The 22,947-nt window shown below is 51.1% G+C and overlaps 1 protein-coding gene across 1 annotated transcript in view; it reads right to left on the reverse strand.

Annotated features, from left to right (window-relative positions):
- Positions 1-5,096: 5,096 nt before the first annotated feature.
- The window catches only part of KCNA6 (potassium voltage-gated channel subfamily A member 6), a 209,883-nt gene continuing 192,032 nt past the window's right edge, over positions 5,097-22,947 (reverse strand). The window contains exon 2 of the mRNA XM_053662231.1: positions 5,097-5,151. The gene's annotated coding sequence lies outside the window, so the exon portion shown is untranslated. The remainder of the gene's footprint in view (positions 5,152-22,947) is intronic.

Consider the following 22,947-nt stretch of genomic DNA (forward strand, 5'->3'; position numbering starts at 1 on the left):
TTTTTCAGTCTGGAGGAGGCACAGACAAATATGCAGATCACAAGACAGAGGTCACAGGCTCTCGGGGTGGGAGAGGGGGCTGATTTGCAGTGTTTGCCGATTCCCGTGGTGTTGGGAGATGCACAGTTGGTGCCCACCAGTTTGTGGGGCCCACCCCGTCCACCCTGAAGAGTGTGGGGGGAAACCCAAGAAAGAAAACAAAGAACGTGGCCTTGAGGAGTCAGGGGAGCTTCATGAGAGATGGCAATGGCCTGTGTCCACAGGAATTTGTCAGAGCACCAGGGGAAGGGCATTTGAGGCAGAAAACAATCAAGTGCCAAGGCCACGGTGCCTGAGCAGCTGGGCTGAGAGGCAGGTGAGCAGGGCTGCTGGGGGTGGGGTGGTGGTGGAGGGAGATGAGGCTGGAAAAACAGCTGAGGCCAGAGAGGGCTGTGGACAGCCTCTTAGGCCCATCGGAGGAGGAGTCTTACCTTAGCCCTGCCAGCCAGGAAACCACCAGAAGGCCCCGCAGGCAGAGGCCCATCTGCTTTTGGGAAGATGAGTCTGTGAACAGCATAGAGGGTAAACTGAGGGTGAGATATAAGGAAGGCAGTCCAGTCCATGAGGGTGAGAAGAGGAAAGACATGCGGTGTCAGCACCTGCTTCTTCAGGCTGACCCCTCGTCTTCTCCCTGTGAGCACAGAGGCAGGTGGGGATGGAGGCCAGGGTGCCACCTGCTAAGCTGCACAGCCCCTCCGTGCCTCCACGCAGTGCTGTCAGGAGGCTCAGAGGAGCAGACCCTCGTAATGTGCGGAGCGCAGTGCTGCCATCATGAGCACTGCAAAATGTCAGTGAGGTGACCACTTTCTCTGAAAAGCTTTTCCTGACCCCTGAACCCTAGGCCCAGAGTCCAGGTCCCTGCCCCTTCCACCTGTCCCTGCAGCATACTTTCTGTTGCCCTGCTCACACTGACTGGTAATGGCCTGTCTCCACATCAGTCCCCCTCCTAGGTGTGAGCTCCTGGGGCAGGCGTACCTTGTCCAGCAGCGACTCTGCAGGTCTCAGCACATCCTGGCACAAAGCTATGCCCCTGCTCACTCGCTGTCTGACCCTTTGCTGAGAGCAAGGTGTCGGGGAGGAGCAGTGGCTTTGGGGCAGAGGTTAACAGGGCCCCGGTAGAAACAGGAGCTGGTGGGCTTTCTTGCTTGTCCTGACTTGGACTCTTCCATTTAAGGAAAAGGACAGTGGGAGTTAGCAACAGGGATTAGTGTCTTCACAGGGAAGACAGCAGCTCCTGCATGCATGCCTGTAATGGGATTTCTGTGTTCTGCATAGGAAGAGTGTAGATGTATTCATCCCTTGGGCACCCAAAAGGAAGAGACCCTGGCACTCTGCAGGGTGCCCACCAGAGAGAACCACCACGTCCAGGTGGCAGGCAGCAAGCGATCCTTCCAACCTCAGAGGCCCCGATGGGACAAGATGTGAGGGCCTGCAGCCGCCAGGAGAAGATGGAAGACAAAGAAGAGGGTGGCAGGGGGTGACGAGTGTACCAGGAACCAAGAGTCGGTCCTCAGATCTAGAAAAGCAAAGGAGAGGGGAAGACGTTGGAGCTGGCCACCATGCCCCCCAGCCCCTAGCCTTCCCCCGGTCCCCTCCAGCCTTGTATCACCGTCTCTTGGTCCTTAGACTGACTGACATTAGGCTAAATAAACACACACAAGAGCTCCCCATCAGATGGCAGCATCTTCTACCTCTGTTTTCTAAGGCCCAGCACTGTTTGTTCCAGAGCTTTGCCAGGTTAGGTACTGGCCTTTGTGGGCCTGTAAGGAAAAGCAGGGCTCATGTCTCATCCATAACCCCCTTACTGTCTCCCTTCCTACAACATGGCCAGCTGCAGATCTACAGACACCCCCCCATAACCACCAGCTTCGGGGCCTCCCCACTGTCCTGTCCCTACCTTTGGATCCTGGATGACTGTCTGCTGTGCACCTGTGGGGAGGCCCCACTGGACATCACTGTGCTCCAGTCCCCATGCCCTTTGCTGTTCCTCTTAGGATCTCCAGCCTCTGCCATATCCCCAGACAGCAGGGCTCAAGGGACATGGCTGTTGTGCTGCAGCAAGGTGGAGGGCAGAGAGGCACAGAGCTCTCCAGTGTCCCTCTTCTGTGGCTCGCTGACTCGCTGACCTGCCCTGGCTTCCCTGACTCTTACTGAGCCCGCCATACCCAGTCCCTCCAGAGCTGAACTTACCCGTGTTTCTTCTGCGCTCCTCCAGTCCTGCCCAGTGCGCCCCTGGCTGCTTGGGGTGTTGAGGCTGGTGGTGGCTCCCAGTGACAGGTCCTCTAGGCTCCACGGTGTCAGGGGAGACCCACGGGTAGTCCCACCCTCTAGGCATTCTCTAGTCTTGTGCTCCGATCTGTGGATGATCCCCAGCCCCAGCCTTTGCACACACACTTACATATTCACATTTATACACTTCCTGGGAACCCAGACATGGGGCTGCCATTCTCAGGGCCCCAGGGAGAAAGAGAACAAGAGGCAGCCTAGTGGGTGAAGGAAACTCAGGGCACCAAGGAGGTCCATGGGGCTCCGGAAGGGCAGGGCTCTGGGGGCGGGGCTCCGGAGAGGGATGGTCAGTACCCTTGGGGAGGCAGACTGCCCGCACCCCCCTTAGCATCCTCCTCAGCAAAGGGGACCTCCTTCCAGAGGGAGGTGCTGGTGGGGACACCGCACTTCAAGCCCCCACCAGGGCAGGCCACTGCCTCTCCACTCAGGTTTAAGTATTCCTCCCTCCTCCCCTCTCTCCCACATGGTGAAAGATGAGATGTATCCCTTTTTGAATCTGCTAAATCCTCACACTTCCTCTAGCTCTCTGCTCACCAAAGGCTAACAGAACCGGGAAATGGAATTCCCACCCACCTCTATCCACCTGTGCCTAACGAAAAGTGATGACCTGGCTGTTTGTCCCAGTCACCTCTCTTAAGCACATCCTTTCCTCTCTTGATGAGATACAGGGATTAAAAAGCAGGTTTAGAAGTGCAGTTGCTGACTGAAGGGCCCTTGGCAGCCCACGAACTAAAGCCCACTCCACGGAGATTCCAGAGAAGCTTCCAGAGCCAGGCCCTTTAGAATGTAGTGCCTCAGTCCCTCCTCTGACAAGACAGCACCCAGGGGTCCTGTGAGGAAACTCAGGTGGCTGTGAGCCCCAACTGCCTGTGCTCACAGCCAAGGGGACTGGGAGGCTTGAAGAACCAGAAACAGCGAGGTGGTCCCTGCCAGGAGGAGAGGAGGACGCGTGCGCCTGGTTACACGCCCGTGTTTGCACCGGCTGCCACAGACCCTTGCGGGGCCCTCCTGCCTACCCGCAAAAGTCTCCTGGATGGGATTCCGCTAGAGGACAAGCCCGCGTGGCCTCCCACGCCCGTCACATGCCGCTTCCTACAGAATCAAGTCCAAACTCTTCGCCGCGGACCTCGGCCTGCTCCCACTCCAGCCAGGCCCTCCCGCCCACAGACCCACGTGCTACTGCTGCCACGGCTGTCCCTCTGGTGTCCCCACCCTTCCAGGCACCGCCGCACCAGCGCCTCCCCGACGGGCCACGCGCCTCCTCCCCCTCCCCGTCCTCCGTGGGATGCTAGCCCTCCTCCCCTCCCCATAGCAGGCCCTCGGAGGTTAGCCTGTGAGCTTGGCCATCCAGAGTCAACGGTCAGTAGTGGGGAACGAGCCCGCACTGCATTTCGGACAGACGGAAACCCAGGGACGTCCGGAGGACGCGCATAAGGGTGTGCGGGCTGCGGCAGGCGCCCGGCCGGCGGCCCTCGCCTTCGTCTGCCCTGACCCCTCGCCATGGAGAGGCTCACTCTCACCATGGGAGAACCTCGGCGGAGCCCCTGTAGGGGACCGGAGGCCTCCGTGGGCGGTAGGCGGGATTGGGAGGTAGGTGGGATTGAGAGAAAGGGACGCCACGGTCTAGTGCCCTTTCTCCAAGCGTGGCCGCATCTGCTGTGAGGGCGGAGCCTACATATCACCGGGGATGCCCCCTCATTAAATGCCCCTGGGGTTCACGGATCATAGGGAATAGGCCAAGTTTGTCTTTCAATCTCCCACAGCTGTGAAGTAAGATGGCGACTGGGTGTCACGATCGGTCCTTCTGCCCCAAGCAACAAAATAAAAGGCATAAAAACCTAACCCCTTCCTCAGGTACCCACCACGTTCACAGAGCCCTGGCTGCTGCCCTCAGTGGGGGAGCAAAGCCGCTTCTGGGGCTTTGAGGAGAGACAGTGCCAGCCCGAGGGCCACGGACTGGAGCTCCGGGGGTGAACTGTGGCATCGTCAGAATGTCCACTTACATACCTTTAGCACACAACAGCATTGTCACATCATCAGCACATGCCAAACACTGTCCTAAACACGGTATTGCCTCTAACAGATGCAACCCTCACAACCCCATGAGGTGGGTACTGATGAGGAAATCAGGACAGAGAGGTTCAGCGCCTCTTCCAACCTGACACTGCCCCTAAGTAGCAGGGCCAGGATTTAAACCCAGGCAGGGCAGTGCCAGAGCTCACACACTTCTGTGCCTTTAGTCTCTTGGTGTACCATAGTTTGTTTTGTTGGTGTAGAAAAGAATCAAAGTGTCACCTTGCTCCCCCAAACAGGAACACATGATTGGGCAAAAGTAGGTTTAAAGCCCTGGCTGGTGTAGCTCAGTGGCTTGAGTGTCAGCCTGTGAACCAAATGGTCGCAGGTTCAGTTTCTAGTCAGGGCACATGCCTGGGTTACAGGCCAGGTCCCCAGTAGGGGGAGCGAGAGAGGCAACCACACATTGATGTTTCTCTCTTTTTTCTCTTCCTTCCCCTCTCTCTAAAAAGAAAGAAATAAAATCTAAAAAAGTAGGTTTACAGTTGTGAGTGTATGAAACACATATTTGTGTCTTTTTATTTATTAATTATTGTATTATCTTCCACACGGACAACTGCAAACTTACTTTCGCCCCGCCCTGCATAAACTTTCCTGTTGGTTCTCACAGTAACTTTGTGCAAGTCGCAATAAAAGGCAGCTGGTCTTCTCCCCTCCTTCCCTTTTCCCCGATGCAGAGTCACTCGCCTGGGCCAGACCAGGGATTTTCATTTCGGACCCTTGGGATTCAGAGCAGAGATGTCTCAGCCACCTCTGTGTGGGGAAAGAGGCCCTGAGGAAGTGGCCGGGTTCCCAACCCCATTTGGACCAAAGAAGCTCCTGTCCCATCCCCCCCTTCCTCCCTCTTCCCATCCCCCTCTCTTGTACAGAATTTTATGGGAATAAAAGAGTACCACTGCTCTTCCAAAAACAATGAAGATGACTGCACTAGATGATGGGAATTTTACCCACGGTTTGACCTGGGTAATTTGGGCTGCTATATTTTTGTCTCTTGCTTAGCACTCATAGGGAACATTTCTTTCTCCACCGTAGGAAAGCTGTCAAGGGCACCACCCTCTGCCTCCGCAAGCCCTCCTCCCAGGACCCAGGTGATTCTTTTCTCCCTGTTGTTAGTGGGAAGGGCTGTATTCTCAGGGCCAAACTGGCAGCCTCAACAGCCACAATAGGTGTTATCTTAGACTTTATTATATTCCTCACACATTATGTTCCTCTCACATCATTTATTTATCCTTCTGTTTCCTTATCAGTGTTGTAAGTTGCTGCAGTGTTTTTAGAGTGGTGTGCAGGGGGCTGTCAAAATAACTTCGTTACACATTCCTTCTGTACACTTTTTATGTATCACTGTGGAGTACATGGCTGGCCCAGAGTCAGGCCATGTGTACCCCCATCACCCTACCTGCCTCCAGCACCTGCCTCTCTGGTGAACAGTGGGGTCAAAACCTGGTTCCACTAATTTCACTAGAGCCCCTTAACTACACAAGTCTAGCCTCTTTGAAGTTGAGGCATATTTCTCAACACATTTCTGGGCAACTAGTTCCAAACCTGAGGACCTCACTCCTGAATAGACTATTCCTGAAGACAAGATGAGGAGAAAATGTGTGTGCAAGTGTGTCTCTGGGTGTGCTAATGTGTGCGTGCATATCCGTGTGTGCTGATGCCTGCAAGTGTGTACTGAACACGATGTTCTCCAAGGAACTTTCCTCCTCTGTCTACGTTTGCCTTGATTGGCCCTCCTTGTTCTGCCCACACCAGTTTCTGTCACTTTTCTTTCTCTGTGCTCCCCCCTTTCCTTGAAAAGCAGTAAGCGTAAATGACAGGGAGAGGCTGGGCTGGGTGAAACGGAGGCACAGGCTGGGCAGCCGCCACTGGGGACAAAGAAGGAGGGAACGGAGTGGAAACCTGACGTTAAGGGCAAAGGACAGAAGTGAGGCCAGCAGAAAGAAGGCAGTGCAGTGGGTGTCATGGAGGCAGGGGCCCGGGATGGGCAGAGATGTCCCTGTCACCAGTCAGCCAAGCGACTCCCTGGAACTAAGTAAACCAGACAGGTCACCATAGTCCTGCAGTGTGTCTCTTCCCCACATGCTAGACGGAAAGCAGCCCCAGGCTTTACAGGTCAAAATTGGCAAGCTGAGCTGAGGCCTGGCCTCGTTTCCTGCTAGCCTTGCCCCTAGACCCTCCCAGCTCTTGTCACATCATGGGGGCTGGGCAGGAGACAGGCTGCAACCAGCCGGCCTCTGGCAGCCTTCCCCTGTCCTGCCCAGCCGACCCCAGAGCTCACTGTAAGAATCGCTCCCAGTGCCTGGCAGGGCATTTCTTGCAGACACAGGAATGGGTCTTTGCGCATTGTGGGCCATTACTAACAAGGAAAACTGAATCATTCATTTCATTAACAACAGGGTTTTGGCAGATAATTGTGCAAGAGGCAATTAGCAGCTATGCCCATTCCAGGAAAGAGTGTGGTAGGCTGATTTTCAGTGGAGCTTCCAGGAGAAATATGAGACAAGGCGGAAACCACCACTGGGCTCTCACCTTCAGAATGAGCCGCTCTTTTAAGCCTGTGGCTTTATGGCTTTCTAGTCAGAGCTGAAATGGAGAAGAGTTCAGGTTTGCCTCTTGCGCAAAGACCAGCTGGGTGCCCTTGACTTTTCTCTCCTCTTTAGCAGAGGGATGCTCCAAATTCCATTAGCCCCACTTTCTGCCTCACTATGCATCTGATCTTCACAGGCCCTCCACACTCATCTCCTCAAGTGCTAATTTGTCACGTTCGCTGTCTGATCAGGAAATGACCAAAGCTACCCATTGTCTATAGGTTTCCAGTTCAGCTCAGATTAGTACTAAAGTCCTCCCTAAGTGTATCACCTGATAAATAGAGAAATAAAATGTAATACATCCTTACAATAGCATGTATATTATAATCAGCCATACAAATAAAGTGCCGATTCAGCTTACAACAATGATAAACCCTGAAAACCCTATGCACAGGGTAAGAAGACAGTCAGAAAATTTGTATGATCCCACCCATATGAAATTCCAGAATAGGCGGACCTAGAGAGACAGAAATAGATTCATGGTTGCCAGAGGCTGGGGGTAGCAGGACGGAGGGGACTGGGAGTAACTGCGAGTGGGTGTGTGTTTTCTCTGGGAGCATTGAAAATGTTCAGGAGTCAGATAGTGGCGAGGGTCACGTAATCTATGAATACACTAAAGCCAGAACTGTACACTTTAAAAGGGTAAATTGAATAGCATATGAATTCAAAAACTAAGAACTCCCTGAATCCGAGGCGTGGCGCAGGGGTGGGCTGCCCCATGCCAGACCTGCGGGGCCAGCGACACCGCCACTAGCACAGTCTGGGGCCCGGCCGAGCAGACTCTGTGGATGCTTGTGTCGCGTTCCCTTCGAAGGGTTCGGGGTACTCTGTGCACACAACCAGCACTGGGTGTGAGCAGATTACAAAGAAAGTGTTCATTCTTCTAACACTTCTCCTATCGGTCAGATAATTGAAGTAGCTCAAAATGTGGAAGGACCCTTCTCCCCCTGCCCTGTTCTAATTCTCAAAGGAGGGTTCTGGGGCGTCTCAGGTGCTGTGATGTCCGAGGAGAAGTTCGTTTATTAGCAGAACTCACTCCCTCATCTTTAAATCCTGCCATCTTATTTGATTAAACACTTGTCCAGAATTAATGCTTTCTCAAGCATGTTTTCCTATGCCCAACTTTGACAGTTTTACACTTTATTTACAACTAATACAATTTTTATTTGAATATTTCTGGAATCGCTGTTATTATCATTTTTCAGGTAAAAGACTATCAGACAGCCCCAGCGGCGTGGCTCTGTTGGTTGGAGCCTTGCCCTACAACCGAGCAGCTGCAGGTCTGATTTCCAGGCGGGGCTGGGTCTGGGCTCAGTCCCGGGTCTGGGCGCATATGGGAGACGACCAATCAGTGCTTCTCTCTCACATCAGTGCTTTTTTTCTCTCCCATCCTCTCTCTCTAAAAGCAATGAAAAAATTTCCTTAGGTGGGGATTAAAAAAAAAAAGAATACCGGATAAAAGAATAAAGACATACTCTGAGGATATTAGGAACTGTTGCTCTGAGCTACAAAGGAGAGATATTCACAAAGCAGTCAAATATTCTGGTGGTGAGGGGAACAGGGTGACCTGGAGCTGCGTGTGTTGTGTTAGAGGTGTTGGCTTCACAACTGGTCTCACTCCTTCAGGGCCACACCTTGGGTACCTCTCTGACTCTGTTTTTCCATTTGGGGAAGGGAAGGAAAAACAGACTGCCCTAGAATTCTTAAGGAGCACTATTCCCTTATTCCATTACTGACTTTTCACTGTTGAAAAATAGTTCTGACTGTTACCCTCTTCTGTTCCCTCATTATTTTACTTATTCTTGTTTTATTTTACTGTTCACTGTACTGAATTAGAAAGGGAAGGACTGAATTAGCTGGGGAAGGAAAGAGTTCAACCTCATGGAACGATGTTGGGGGCTGTCTGTGGACTTGGGGGTGCCTGCAGTGGTACAGGAGCCAGGGCGGGGGCAGAGGGAGGTCAGGCCTGGCTGACAAGGCCTCTGGGCTCTGGCTTCAGCTTTGCCTCTCCGTTACCCCATGGTCTTGAGAAGTTATTTTTCTGGGTCTCAATGTCTTTCCCGTGAAGGGTCTAGACTGTGTGCCCTGGTCTAGGGTTTCATGACTTCCAGCCTGTGTCATTTCATCACAGTAATACTGTTCGGCGTACCAGCCAACCAAGAAGTCAGCCACTCAGAGTCGCTGTCAAGGGCAAAACAAAGCACTTGTTGCCAACATCTGAGCTGCATTGCGCCGTCTGTGGAGCCAGCCCCTGGCTAACCTGCGATGTGTCAGATGACTCTGGGGGAGGAAGATGGCTCACTGTTGAATGCCTCTCTTTGAGCAAATCGGCTCCCAGTTACTTTGGTGCATTTACCTTGACACAGATCTGAGGGGGGCAGGTGCAAGGAGCTGGGCAGGTGGAAAGGGCATGGGGCTGCTTGGGTGTTGTGGACCGCTCTGCCTGGTTTCAGGAATTGTAACTACCCCCAGTGGCTAAGGATGAGCCAGTGACCTCTGGAATGTGAGACACAGGAGACAAAGCTTGTCTCTGGGAGCAAATGCTGCCTCAGTTTCCTCTCCCTGCCTCCAAAGCTTGGTCGGAAGTCCATGATGGGTAAGTCTCCTCACAGCAAGGAGCAACGTAAGCCAGACTCAATCACTTGGGAGGCCTTCATGGAAGGACTCGGGGTGGAGGGGGGCTGCAACAAAGAGCGAGCAATAGAACCGTTCCCCCCCCCCCCCGCTATGTGACATAGCCCGAGTCCCCACAGCCTCTGGGAGAAGCACTTCCTGGCTCTAATCCACTTCAGCCTGAATACCTGATGGGGAGGGGGTGCAGCTACTTGCCTTGGCAGAGTGGATCCTGGGGGGAAAATCTAGCATCATAAAGAATTCCTAAAAAACCTGTAAAACCTGCTCTGCTAAGAGTGCTTTCATTCATATGTTAAGGGTCCAGACAGGAAACCCTAAAGTTTTTGCAAACTCCCTTCCTGACAGACTCTGACTCAGACTAAGCCCTCAGATTTCTTTGAAGTGTTACCTACTATTTGATCCTTGCTGCCCTGTATTCCCGTGTACTACAACCCAATAAAAGCCCGTAAAGGAAGGGGCTCAGGGCCCTTCCCCTTTTGAGGGATTGGCCACTTCTCCTCCCCAGGCAAATCATGTCTTGGTAGTGTTTACTTTCATCTGTGGTAGATGGGGGGACTTGTGGGAAAAGTCGCCCCCACACCTGGGGCTTGGTCTGACTGGCAGGGGCAAAGTCAGTAAACCCAGGTCCACGACAGCTTGTGTCAGGAATGCAGGGAAGAAAAACATCATGGGATCCTTGTGAAAAGGGGCTGTGTCTGCACCTTCTTATTTTAATCAATGCCAGGGGCTGATGGAAGATAGGGTCTGCCCTGTGGCATGGCTACTAGGATGAGAGCCTGGCACATCCAGGGAACACACACTGCACTATCTAGTCACATTTGCTATACACACACCTTCTGTGCAGGAGATTCTGCACCTGTGCAGAGAGCCCAAAGAAATGCTCACGGGTCAGCGGAAGGTGTTTCCGGCAGCGCCATTTGTGGGGAGGAGCCCAGGAGATCGGGGAGTCTGCTGCTGGGAGACTGGCCAGGCACCAGGTGAGTGTACTCTGTGAAACAACAAACTAGCAGGACATGGGGTGGCACGGAGGGACCTCAAAACCATAGCGCCAAGAGGGTAAGTAAAAAGCAAAACCAGGTTTATAACATAACATTTGCTGTAAATTAAACAGGTATGCATCCAAAAGAGCAATACACAGCTTGGAAGGATGTACACCCATAAAATGATATACATTAAGCACATTAAAACATTTGCCTGTGGCTCTGGCCAGTTAGCTCAGTCGGTTAGAGCACCATCCCAGTAGCCAAGGTAGAGGGTCCAATGCCCAGTCAGGGCACATTCAGGAATCAGCCAGTGAAAATATAAATAAGTGGAACAAAAAAAAAACAACCAATGTTTCTCTCTCTCTAAAATTCAATAAATAAAAAATTTAAAAAATGTTGCCTGTGGGATGGGGCATGGAAGTAAGAAGCAAAGGGAATGAATAAATAAATGAAATAAGTAAAATAAGACAATGGCAGCTTAATGACTAGAGAACTATGATTAAACCAAACCTTTACATCAGAGATAAAGACAGAAGAAAAGCCAAGACCTGACAGCTGGAAATTAGTTTTTGGACACAGCTTGTGCCTAGAGCCCAGTGAGGATGGTATTTCACGTGCTCACCATCACAAAACCCTAGTGCCATTTGCGTCCCACTCCCACCATGCCACCATCCTCTCACTGATCACAAACAGGAAAGGAAAAGCAAACAAGGGATTCCATGGTATTCGTTGGTGTACAGGCAGCTTCTCTGCTGGAACAGCTTCTACTCAGAGACATGAAGTAATGGCCTGTTGAGGGGGTGTCACCCCTCAAGCTGGTAGGAAGGGGCGTTCGACTAACTCTTGAAGCTTGCTCTCAAGACCAAGGACACCTTTGTAGACCTCATCCTGCTACTCCTTGCCACACCACAATATGGAGCAGTACAACCCTCCGATTAAAAGTCACTCCAAGGTAGGTCAGCAGCAGCAAATGTATCCTGATTCCCAGATCTACCGGGACACAGCCACTGCTGCTGGAGACTGTTCCATTGGTGGCCCCCAGTGGACATGCCTCTTTGGAATTCACAGATTTGTGTGGTTCCCTCCCGCACTGACACTGTGCTTGGCCTCGTGACTTCCTTTGGCAAATGTGATGCAATCAGCGTTTTGATAAGGGCTGAGTCACAGGGCTTAGCCTCATGTAGAACTCTCGGAGCCCTGAGCCGCCACAGAAGAGGTCCAGATACCCTGCTGGAGGATCAGGTAGAGAGGTGCCTGGTCACCACCCCACTTCACCCTGAGCCTGGCTCAGCCATCCTGCAGAGATGGATGTGACTTGTGAGTGAAAAAGCCACTGTGGACACCACTCCAGCCCCAGCAGAAATGTAAAGCGGAAAAGCTGACCAGTTAACCCACAGAAATCACGAGAAGTATAAGGCATTGTTGATTTAAGTCACTAAATTTTGGGGTGGTGTGTTATGCGGCAACACATAACTGACACACTGGCACACAGTGAAATGGAATAAACTGTATCAAATTCATTTTTATGAGTTTACTTATTTTTAATGATAAAGCAAAGAGAGTCTTTGATTGCTCTTTCCAAATGCCAGGTGAAAGGCACTTCAGCAACCGTGGCCACAGTTCAGGTTGGCGGTGCTGTGCCCACATTCCCAGTGGAGAGCCCACGTGGCCCCAGGCCACTCCTAGTTCATCGGCCCCTGGGCTGCTGCTGGAAGGTAAGGGTCTAACCTGGGGGGGGGGGTTAAATGAAGAGCCCAAGGTCATAGGGCTAGAAAGTGGAGGAACCGGGATTCAGACCCAGTTCAACTAACAGTCTGTTCAGTACTCCTTTTATTGTATTGTGTCATTTAATTGCTGGGGCTGTTTTTAAAAAGATGTAAAAGATTCTGGCATGAACCAGGTGCCTGGTGGGTGTCCGCTGATCTCTGCCTGGGAGGCATGGGGAGTGTTGAGGAGACCTCCGCCTTTGCCCAGCTGACACAACACACACTAGAATGACAACTCCAGGAGTGGATGGACTTGCTAGTCTTGATTATTGCTGTGTCCCTACTGCCTAAAACTACCCTCTCCTCACCCCTCACCCCACACATACACACACTCCATAGATATTTTTGAATGAATGAATGAATGAATGAATGAATGGGTGAGTGCATGAAATCTCAAGTCTGGGGCTTGGAATATGTCCAGGGAATGGACTCCACATATTGTCCTAGTTTAGGTTTGTGCTGTGTGGTGCTGCTTAATCTCCAGGTGATCACACACACCATCGCCATGGTAACTCAGGGCGACAGTCTCCTTGGCAGGCAAGCTCAGCCTGGGGCGGCCCATGCCTTTCCTGCTCTCGCCGCCAGAGGGCAGGTACATCCTGTCTATTCAGCCAACACCAGTCAGCTCTACCCAGGCTCCCAAAGGCACCTTGGACCTCCTTGCTGAACAAAAGTATGCCAAACGATGCTGCCAAGATGCTTCTGTCTCAGAGAGCACTTCAGAGGTACCAAGTTGAGAAAGGCACAAAACTCAAATCCTGTGGCCTTACCCTGGGTGCTAGGGGTGAAACAAGTCAGCCTCCCTTCCTCTGCTGCTTCTGCTGGTGGCACCCCCAAACTAGGGCCTCCAAGCCTTACAGTCTGATCCCAGGCAAAGTCACCTTTTCGGGAGATGGGTTTGGGTTCTGCTTCCTGCACCCTGCTCCCCAAAGTAAAGTAAAGAGGCAAGTGTTCCAAACTGGAAAACAGCTGATGAGTAGATAGATGCAGGTCTGAGTGGCCAAGAGAGGAGGAAAATCTCAGTGTGTTCCCATGGGTGTGTTTTGGGTGCAGGCCGATCAGGGCCAGGCTGTCCTGGGTACTTGTACTTATGCCTCATCTCAGCTGATCCTCAAGGCACTTAGGAGAGGGGGTTATTATTGTTTAAAGTTTGCAGGTGAGGAGACTGGGGGTCAGAGTGGTTGGCTGGCCCAAAGTCAGTACCCTCCACCCAGCTCTCTGAGAATTGAGTTATCGCACTCCACTTGGGCTTGAGGTGAAAAGGTGAGAGAAGGAAAGAAAACAAGACCGCAAGCCAAACAATATTATATAAACCCTATTTCTCCTTTTTGAAGGTTTTTATAAGGGCTAAGCTAAATTTCTATGGGACAAATCTGTGGAGAGTAGGACCAATAAAATGGCAGTTGTCAGATTAAGATAGCATAAAGTCTATAAAACAAAGAGGAGTGGTTTGTGTCAACCAAACTGGCTGTCAGTCAGCCATGACACTTTGGTTCAGGAGGAAAATTACCTACGTCAGAGGAAACACATCTGGCAAGGAGACACACTTAAGGTACTACACATGTGTCAGAGAAGTTATGTCTGCAGAGCAGGACCACTCACGTATAGGCTCCTGGAGAAATTCCACACTTGCCGTCGGGAGTGCCAAGACATTTATCGAAAAGACCCAAAAGGGTGGAGTGCGCCACTTTCAAGGTATAACTGAGGCAGGCTCCAGACCACTGCTGAGACAGCGGAGCTCCACACACACCAGGGTGCTGCTTCACGCCACACTGATCTCCCTTGGCATCAGATGCTGGAGGCTCTGCACCACTGGACTGAGGACTTCATCTGCCCTGCTGCCCACCTAGCTCTGGAGATCCTTCCTTGCAAGACTCTGACAACTCCCTTGCCCACCATGCCATCTCCTGGACCTGCAGACCGAGACTATGGGACTCAGGTTCATTATTCCCCATTGATTGCGGTGTGTGTGTGTTGTATTTCTCTTAGATTGTTAGGGTGTGAGTAGGATGTTAATGTATGTTGATGTTCTACTTCTAGTGAACATGCATTCAATAAAAGCTGAGTGAATAGCACAGTTACTGTGTGTGACTTGTCTATTCCTTGGTGCCTGGCTGCTCAGCAGGCAGCTATCCAAGTAGTTGCCGGGCTGACTTACAGGAAAGACTATATCATGAACTTATTCTTGTGACAAAAAAATCCTAGGTCTTTCCTTTTTTTTCCTCTTCAGCCCCTTACTCCTTTTGATTCAGAAGACAGGAGCTAACCAGGCCCTGTGCTAGGTACGCGGGAGAGGTACTCAGAGGTGCATCCCTGAGCCTGAGCAGCCGGGCGGCCCATGGGAAGAGCTGCACACCCACAGGATGCAGGTGCCTGTCATAAAGAGGCTTGTGTCAGGCAGGTTTCTTTCACTCATGAGCACGCAGATTACCTCTGCCTTGGGGTGAGGCTCTGCAAGGCGAAGGCCCCATTCCCCTAAAGCTGTGGCTTCCTCAGAGAAGAGGATGACAGGGGACTGAATTCTCACTTCTTTGTCTCTGCCTCTAGTGTTAGCAGTGAGGGAGGTTTGCATTCCCCAGATACAAGGTAGAGAGGGTCCCCACATCCCCGTGCCACCCTCTCTACCAGGGGGTCACACTGGGGCCGGACAGAAAGCAGTAGACCCTGTCTTCTCACCTGCTGAGTGACAGGTGTCTTTCTCCTGGAAAAGAGAGCACCCCATTTTCTTTATTTGCAGTGTCCGCTCTGAACCCATCTCAAGCCAACATAATTGTGCCTCTTTCTCCTGCTACAATTGCAGGAAATTTTACAGGCAGATGCTCCTTCTTCCGAGGCTCTGAGAGTGTCCAAAATGTTCTACTGCTCATACGTGCACAGGGCACAGCCCTAGGCCCCCTGATTAACTGGGGCAGAGGAGGGAGGAGAGAAGGCAGTGCCATGACTGGATGAGCAAGAGCATCTCATTACTGAGCTGATGATAAACAGAGGCCTGCTTCTGTGAGCAAATTGCATTTTAAGAGTGGGCGAAGGATCTAGCACATAGTAGGCACTCATAAGTGTTGGCTGGATAAAGAAAATGAAGGAAACTGGCTCAGTTCTGACAAGGTAGTTGTCGAGGACAACTAGAAATACAGACCATTGTTGCTCTGGAGCATGGTGTTGCTGTGACTCTCCTCTTGCCTCTTCAAGGGGAGCCAGAGGACTCAGGCCCTGTGAGAGGCCGGTGGCAGCAACCCCTGCCAAGGGGAAGGGAGGAAGAGAATGCAAATGGAGCAGACTGCAGAGGAGGGGAGTCCAGTCTCAAGGGTGGCAGCTTGTCCTCCTCTGCCTTCAGAAGCCATAGTCATTCAAGCCTCCATCTTTTGTCTAGGTAGGAGATGAAGATGACCTTTCAAAGTCTCTCCTAGTCTGTGAGAGCCATTTAAAGAGGCAAGTTCCACGTGGCTTCTGGTGAGGCTTCCAATAAGGGAGGAAAAAGGAGCCCTGTGCCCTGGGCCTCCAAGACCATGCCAGAAGAGGTTCCTAAACCTCTTCTGGGGTGAGAGGGGCCAAAGGGCCTAAAGGCTGAGTGTCCTTACCAGAGAGGTGAAGGGTGAGCACAGCATGCCAGGCAGGGTGCATGCCGATCAAGCCTTTGAAGTGGGGCCTAAAGGCGCTGTGGCATGGATACCTGTGGGGATGCTCCTGCTTATACCGCCTCCTGGGAGCTGTGTCTGGGGAGCCAGGGTCCAGGGAAGAGCACATTTTAACTGACACGGGTTTGCCTGGGATGCATGGAGGTGGGAGGCATAGCAGCAGCACACAGTCCTCAGAGTCTGAGAGCAGGAAGGCCAGCGGCCAAGGCCCAGGGCTGGGACGGGCCTGAATCAGGGATAGATGAAATGACCATCACCTACAGGACCCAGTGGTCCATTAGCCTGGGACCTCAGCAAAGCATGTCTCCTCCAAAGCCTCATGTGTGAGATGGGAATGGCCCATGTGCCGATCTGCTCCAGTAACTCTTGTGGGATAAGATGGGCATGCGACCTGTCTATAGGAGCTCCCCTACCATGGGTAGCAGTTTGGGAGTTTAAAACACGTTAGAACTAGATAAACACCCTGTGAGTGAGGCCAAGAGGAGAATGACGGATTATTTTCATTGCTAAAAGCAAAGCGGTTCTCATCCTCAGTGGTTTCTTGATCAGTCATGGCAAACATCACTCAAGGGCTGTTCTTTCTCCCCCACCTCATTGTGTGAACTTATAATTCCGGAATGTCTGGACTGGATGAGACCTCACCCAAGTCCTTCATGTCTAGTACATGCTACCAAGGGCAGGTGTCATGGCCAAGGTCCCACAGCCACTCACCGGCCCAGGGAGACCAGGACTCAGTCCTGTTGTATCAGAATCAGGGTTCTGATTTATCCCCATTGTCCCTCTGTCTTCTGTCTCTCTCTACCGCCCCTCACACCCAATCTCCACGGAGATGGCCTCCCCCCTGCCTTTCAAACAACCTAGTAAGGAAAGATAAGCAGACAAATGAATGGATGGAGGGTGCGGGGAATCAAATTACACTGCACAGAGAAAATGTGCCTTTTCAGATTAGAAATGCCAGACAGGTAGAAACTGTTTTCTCTCTGGTTCATGCTGCAAACTTTGAGCATGCCATCAAAGCCTGAGTGAGGGTGTGCGGGCCATCGTCAGTCCCCCCACACACACTGCTCGTGGGCACAGGCACGCACACAGGTGCAGGGTCTGTGGAGGCGCCTGCTCTCTTCCCCAGAGAGGGACTTGGAAACAAAGGGTTTTTGATCATTAAAGACAGGCCAGGGCGGGGCCCGCAGGGAGGTTTAGTAAGACTCTGCTACACAATAGGCTTTAGGAAGAGGAGGCCAGGAAGTGAGGACACTTGTCTAGAAGTCACAGAGGTGACTTCCTGTACCAGGACCAGAACTCCGCTTTCCAGACAGGGTCCGATGGAATAATAATATATTGATAGTTTAAGTATGTTTATTTAGCCCCGAATTTCCAAAATGCAGATGACGGCCTACAGAAGGTCATGAAAGAAATTTGGTGGGCTGCATAATTTTTAAAATAACACTAGACCAGAACAGAAAGAAATAGGATGGAATTAGAAGGCAGTAGGGTACGTGTTTCCACAGACATTCGTTACATATGGAGGTCTGTGGGTACCCGCACACCCATGTGTGTGCACTCACTGCACCAGGACACAAGATATTCCTCTTGCTATGAGTCTGGCTGGCATCAAAGGAAATTTAATGTTATTGCTTTAGCTTAGAGGTAAAGTATAAACTACTGATTTAAATCATGTTTCTAAATACTCCACATTGTGCCTTTGAAAACTATTTTCATCTTCTGAACTTTGTTTTTTTCTCATCTTAAATTGAAAATAATGATAACCTATCCCATAAGACTGAGAAAATTAGTAAGATATTGAGCGTGGTACCAGGAACACCATGTCTAGTATTAGATATACATATGTAATATAATATCACTCTAAGGGCCCATATTCCGAGGGCCACAAAGCCCCATAGCACCAGGCCAAGCAGGAAGCAATGTGCACAGAAGGGCTGAGTAACACTAAGGGAGGGCACTTGTCCAATAGGAAGGCCCAGTAACTGAACCTCCATCAGCTATTCCGTCACATACAGCGAAGCATCACCTGATTCCTACAAGAAGCAGGTGTGCTTACAAGGCTCAGCTTTACCCGTGCAAAAGGATGGATGGTTGAGGTCTCCTGAATAGGGATGGGGGCAGAAAAAGAAGAGGGGTGGTCCTGAAGATAAATTTTGCCTCCTTCACACTCCCATGGAGGGCCTGGGCCACCAGCTCTCTAATTGGACCCCTTCCTCCTGGAGCTTCTGGGGAGACCAGGGAAATTCAGAGAGGCACAGGAGAGAGCTGCAGGGCAGGGAGGCCAGGCTGCCAATGCCGTTCTTTGGTGTTTATTTGTTTGCTGTTCGGGGGCATAAACGGCCCCTGAGTGAGGATGAATTGGGTGGGAAGGATACGGAGCTTCTCGGCAGCTTTTGCATCCAGGGAGTGAGTGGGTTTTTATATTTAGCAGATGACTCACCTCTAAGCACATTAGTCACAGCCTCCCAGCTCTGTTCTTCAAGGCTGGCTGCTAGGGATGTCGGTGGGTGAGAGCAGACAGGAGAATGGGAGACAGAGCAGGAGAGCTCAGGGAGCGAAGGGACAGGCAACTCAAAAGACGGGAGGGATTAGGAAGCCTGGAGAGAAGGGGCAGCCATGTTGTGCCCAGCAGGGAGGTTCCAGGCCCACAGGCACTGGCTCAGGCTTCCAAGCAGTCAGCTGCTGCAGGGTGAGAAGAGGGGGCAAGCCCAGAGGACCTGGCTCACATGTCCAGGAGCCCTCCAAGCAGTCCCCTCTCAGCCTCCAAGGTGGCTCACCAGCCTGGGCCCACCAGGGGCTGACTGTGGAAGTAACCCAGGCCAGAGAAGGGGTTGCTCAGAAGGAGCCACCAAACTGCCGGGCAGGAGCCTGAGCAGGGTGGAGAAGGAGGACATCTTAGGAAGATGCTCTGTGTCATGAGAGGAAAAGGAACAGAGAAGCAGGGCCATCTCAAATCTAGGGCAAAAGCTCTCCAGTGCAGCTCCTGGGCCACCATGTTAGAATCCCTCAGCCTCACCCTAGGCTTCCGGCCCCTGACTCCAATGGTGGGGCCAATGGGTCTGCTGGTAACAGGCCCCTGTGACGCGCAAGCACATTAAGGTTCCAAAGCCTCTGTAAGGAACTGGAGCTCTGCATCCCTGCCCCCTAATTCTGATTCACTGTGGGATAATGCATGTGGCTCCTCAGTGCCTCAGTTTGCCATTCAAAAATAGATGGTTTTAATATTAAAAAAAAAACACACAGGAAAAAACTATCAAGTTGACTCATTGTTTTACTTCTTCTCCATCAGAAATCTAAATACTTCTTAACCAGAGCTGGGCCAGGTGCAGGACAGGGAAACAATACATGGCTGGACCTGGGTCCCACAGCTCCAGAAATGGCCAGGGGCATCCAGAAATATGGGCCCCAAGGTGCTGGCGTTCCACAGCCCAGGGGAGCTGGTGTGGCACTGGCAGGCTGGGATGTGGGGCCACACCATCCTCTGTCCCTTTTGGTGCTGCCCAGCTAGTTAGAGCCCCTTTTCCACCAGAAAGGAGGGTGCCTCCTCCCTGAAGGCCGGAGTACTTGCCCCTCCAAACCTTTCTCAGGACACATGGACAAGATCACCTGGGCCCTGGACAGAAGTGACAGCAGAGATGGCAGCAAAAGGCAGGACAGGCAGGAAAGGGGGGAAGGAAGAGGCATGGAGTGGCCTCCTGAAGGGGCTGCTGCATCTACCCTTCTGTCTCGCCTTGACTGGCAGCCCCACTGAGAAGGAGAGGAGACTGGGGTGACAGTTCAATGACCTGCCCATGTTTAGTGGCAGCATTGACAGTTGGGACCTGAACTCAGAGCCTATTTTTTTTTCACGTCTTCAAACTGCCACTTCAATTTGTCACCAGGATCCTCTGAGTCACTTAATGGACCTGCCAGGTTCTCACCAATATACTCAGGGTGTCCATTTCTCCCTCTTGCCGCCCCCTCTCCCTCTGTCATCCTTCATGGCCCGAAGTACAAAAGACTCTTTTTTTTTTTTCAATATGGAAATTCTTCTTGATTCTCGGGCATTTTCTCAAATCTAGTGTATAGTGACCACATCTTTTCTAAGGCCACATAGGCTCATTTGGGGACCCACAGGCCCACCCTGTCTTCACTGCCCCATTGCCTGCCCTGTGCTTCCATATCTAACCTGCCATGTGTGTTGGAGTCTGCTTCTCAGGAGCTTGGTAAGGATTTTCTCTGACATCCCTGCTTTTCTTGCTGTGAGCTCGCTGAGGGCCAGGATTTTGTCTTTAACTTAGTTTAAAGCTTTGTACCTAGAGAAATGCACCCTGTGTACAGGCAGGTTAGCCATGAAAACAGCAGACCTGTGTAGATCTGCTCACTCCACCTTGAGAGGCGAAGGCCATCTTTGACCTTCGCCTGCCCTTCTCCCGACATATCTCTGCTGCCTTCTGCTCTCCATGAGGCGACAGCCCTGGGAAGTCTGCTGCCGAAGGAGACTCCAGCAGAAACAGAAAGTATGGCCGCTGCCCTCTACCTAGGCCGTCTCCTCTCTCTCTCATGTGCACAGGCTCTCTTAATAAGTTCACTTTCTCACCAACCAGAAGGCAAGTGCCTTAAGGGCAGGGCCATTGGCTTCCTTTGTGTCTACCTGTCCACCCTGGTTGGTGCTGGGTACGTGCGTATAATATGTATGGTCAGTTGTAAGGAGATAAGCCAATAATCAGGAAGCTGATAAGAGGTGATGGGAAGGGGGCTAGAAGAATCTTTGGAGAACCCAGTGTCACGTTCCCAATCTCTGGCCTCTGCGATTTGATCTAGAAAATGGTGGAGGCACCATCTATTTCGCAAAAACAGCAGGGAGGGTTAAATGAGACAGTGCATATGAAAGTGTGTAGTAAGGTACTGGCTGATCAATCACATAAAACAGCAGCTCATGAACTAGAGTGACTTCATGCTGGTGCAAGCTATGGATGTAAAAAGAAGTGAAGGTAGAGTGGGAGTGTGCATTAAAAAAGTAACAGCTACCGGACTTCCGCCAAGATGGAGAAGTAGGTGGAGGATCCACCTCACCTCTGTGCACAACCAAATCTAAGAACAACTATTTTTAACAGCAGTCACAACCAAGCCACACGGAAAATCGACAATACGGAGTCCAAAGGACAACTAGATACTCGGCTGGACCGGTACGAGGAGCGAGGCCAGCAGCGGAGCAGGTTAGCAAGAAAAAATTCCCGGGGCGGTGCGCGGTGCGCGCAGGCAACCGAGGGCGCTGATCGCCAGCGAGCTGGCTGCGGGAGCTCACAGGGAAGAGGCGCGGTGGGTCGGTCGGTCGCGCGCATTTACGTGCAGAGAAACCAGTGAGAAGGGAAACCCGCCGCGGTGCAGCAGGCTCGCACAATTAGGATCGGATAAGCAAGCCTGAGGCGTGTGAGTGACTGGATGCGCTGGGCTAGCGGAGAGGAACGCCATTGCTCCCTCTCTGACCCCGCCCCCACACACAGCGTCACAAACCAGCGACCTGGGTCGCCCCGTCCTGGTAAACAACTAAGGCTTCGCTCCGCTCACTTAACAGCACGAATAGACCAAAAATGGCTCTAGGACAACTCAGAGCCCCAGAACCGATAGACCTAAGTGATGAAGAAATAGCCAGTCTTTCAGATGCACAGTTCAAAACACTGGTTATCAGGATCCTTACAGAACTGGTTGATTTTAGTCACAAATTAGAGAAACATATGGAAGCTAAATTAATTGAAATGAATGCTGATACAAAAGATACCAATAGTAATGGAAAGAAAATTGGGACTCAAATCAAGGGAGAGGACCAGACGGAAGAAAAAAATGATCAAACAGAAAGGAATGAAGAAATAAGAATTCAGAAAAATGAGGAGAAGCTTAGGAACCTCCAGGACATCTTTAAACGTTCCAACATCCGAATTATAGGGGTACCAGAAGGGGGAAAGGCACAACCACCAGTTGAAAAATTATTTGAACAAATAATAAAGGAGAATTTCCCCAAGATGGCAAAGGAAATAGACTTCCAGGAAATCCAGGAAGCTCAGAGAGTCCCAAAGAAGTTGGACTCAAGAAGGAACACACCAAGGCACATCATCATTACATTAGCCAAGATTAAAATGAAGGAGAGAATCCTAGAAGCAGCAAGAGCTAAGGGGACAGTCACCTACAAAGGAGTTCCCATCAGACTGTCAGCTGATTTCTCAAAAGAGACCTTACAGGCAAGAAGGGGCTGGAAAGAGGTATTCCAAGTCATGAAAACCAAAGATCTACAACCAAGATTGCTCTACCCAGCAAAACTTTCATTTAGAATGGAAGGACAGATAAAGTGCTTCTCAGATAAGACCAAATTCAAGGAGTTCATCATCACCAAGCCCTTATTATATGAAATGTTAAAGGGACTTACCTAAGAAAAAGAAGATAAAAAAGATGAACAGTGAAAGGACAGCAAACTCACAGTTATTAAGAACCACACCTAAAACAAAAGCAAACTAAGAGGATAGCTAGATCAGGAGCAGAACCATAGAAATGAAGATCTCATGGAGGGTTAGCAACAGGGGAGTGGGAGGAGGGGAAGGGGGGAGAAGGTACAGAAAATAAGTAGCATAGACAGTAGATAGAAAATAGATAGGGGGGAGGGTAAGAATAGTAGGGGAAATACAGAATCTAAAGAATTTGAGACACATGTTCATGAACTAAAGGGGGAAATGGTGGGGGAGGGTTATGCAGGGTGGAGGGGAAGGGAGGGGGGAATAGAGCAAATGTAATGGCATAATCAATAAAAAAAAAGTAACAGCTACCTACTATGTGCCAGGCATCATAATAGGTGCTTTACCTATGTCACCCTCTAATGCTCATGACAACCCTATTTTACAGAAGGAGAAGCTGAGACTCAGGGGGTTAATTTATTTATCCCAAACCATATAGTTAGCAAGTAGCCAAGTCC

This window comes from Artibeus jamaicensis, unplaced genomic scaffold (assembly GCF_021234435.1).
Source record: "Artibeus jamaicensis isolate MK-2021 breed Jamaican fruit bat unplaced genomic scaffold, CSHL_Jam_final contig_1028, whole genome shotgun sequence".
NCBI lineage: Eukaryota > Metazoa > Chordata > Mammalia > Chiroptera > Phyllostomidae > Artibeus > Artibeus jamaicensis.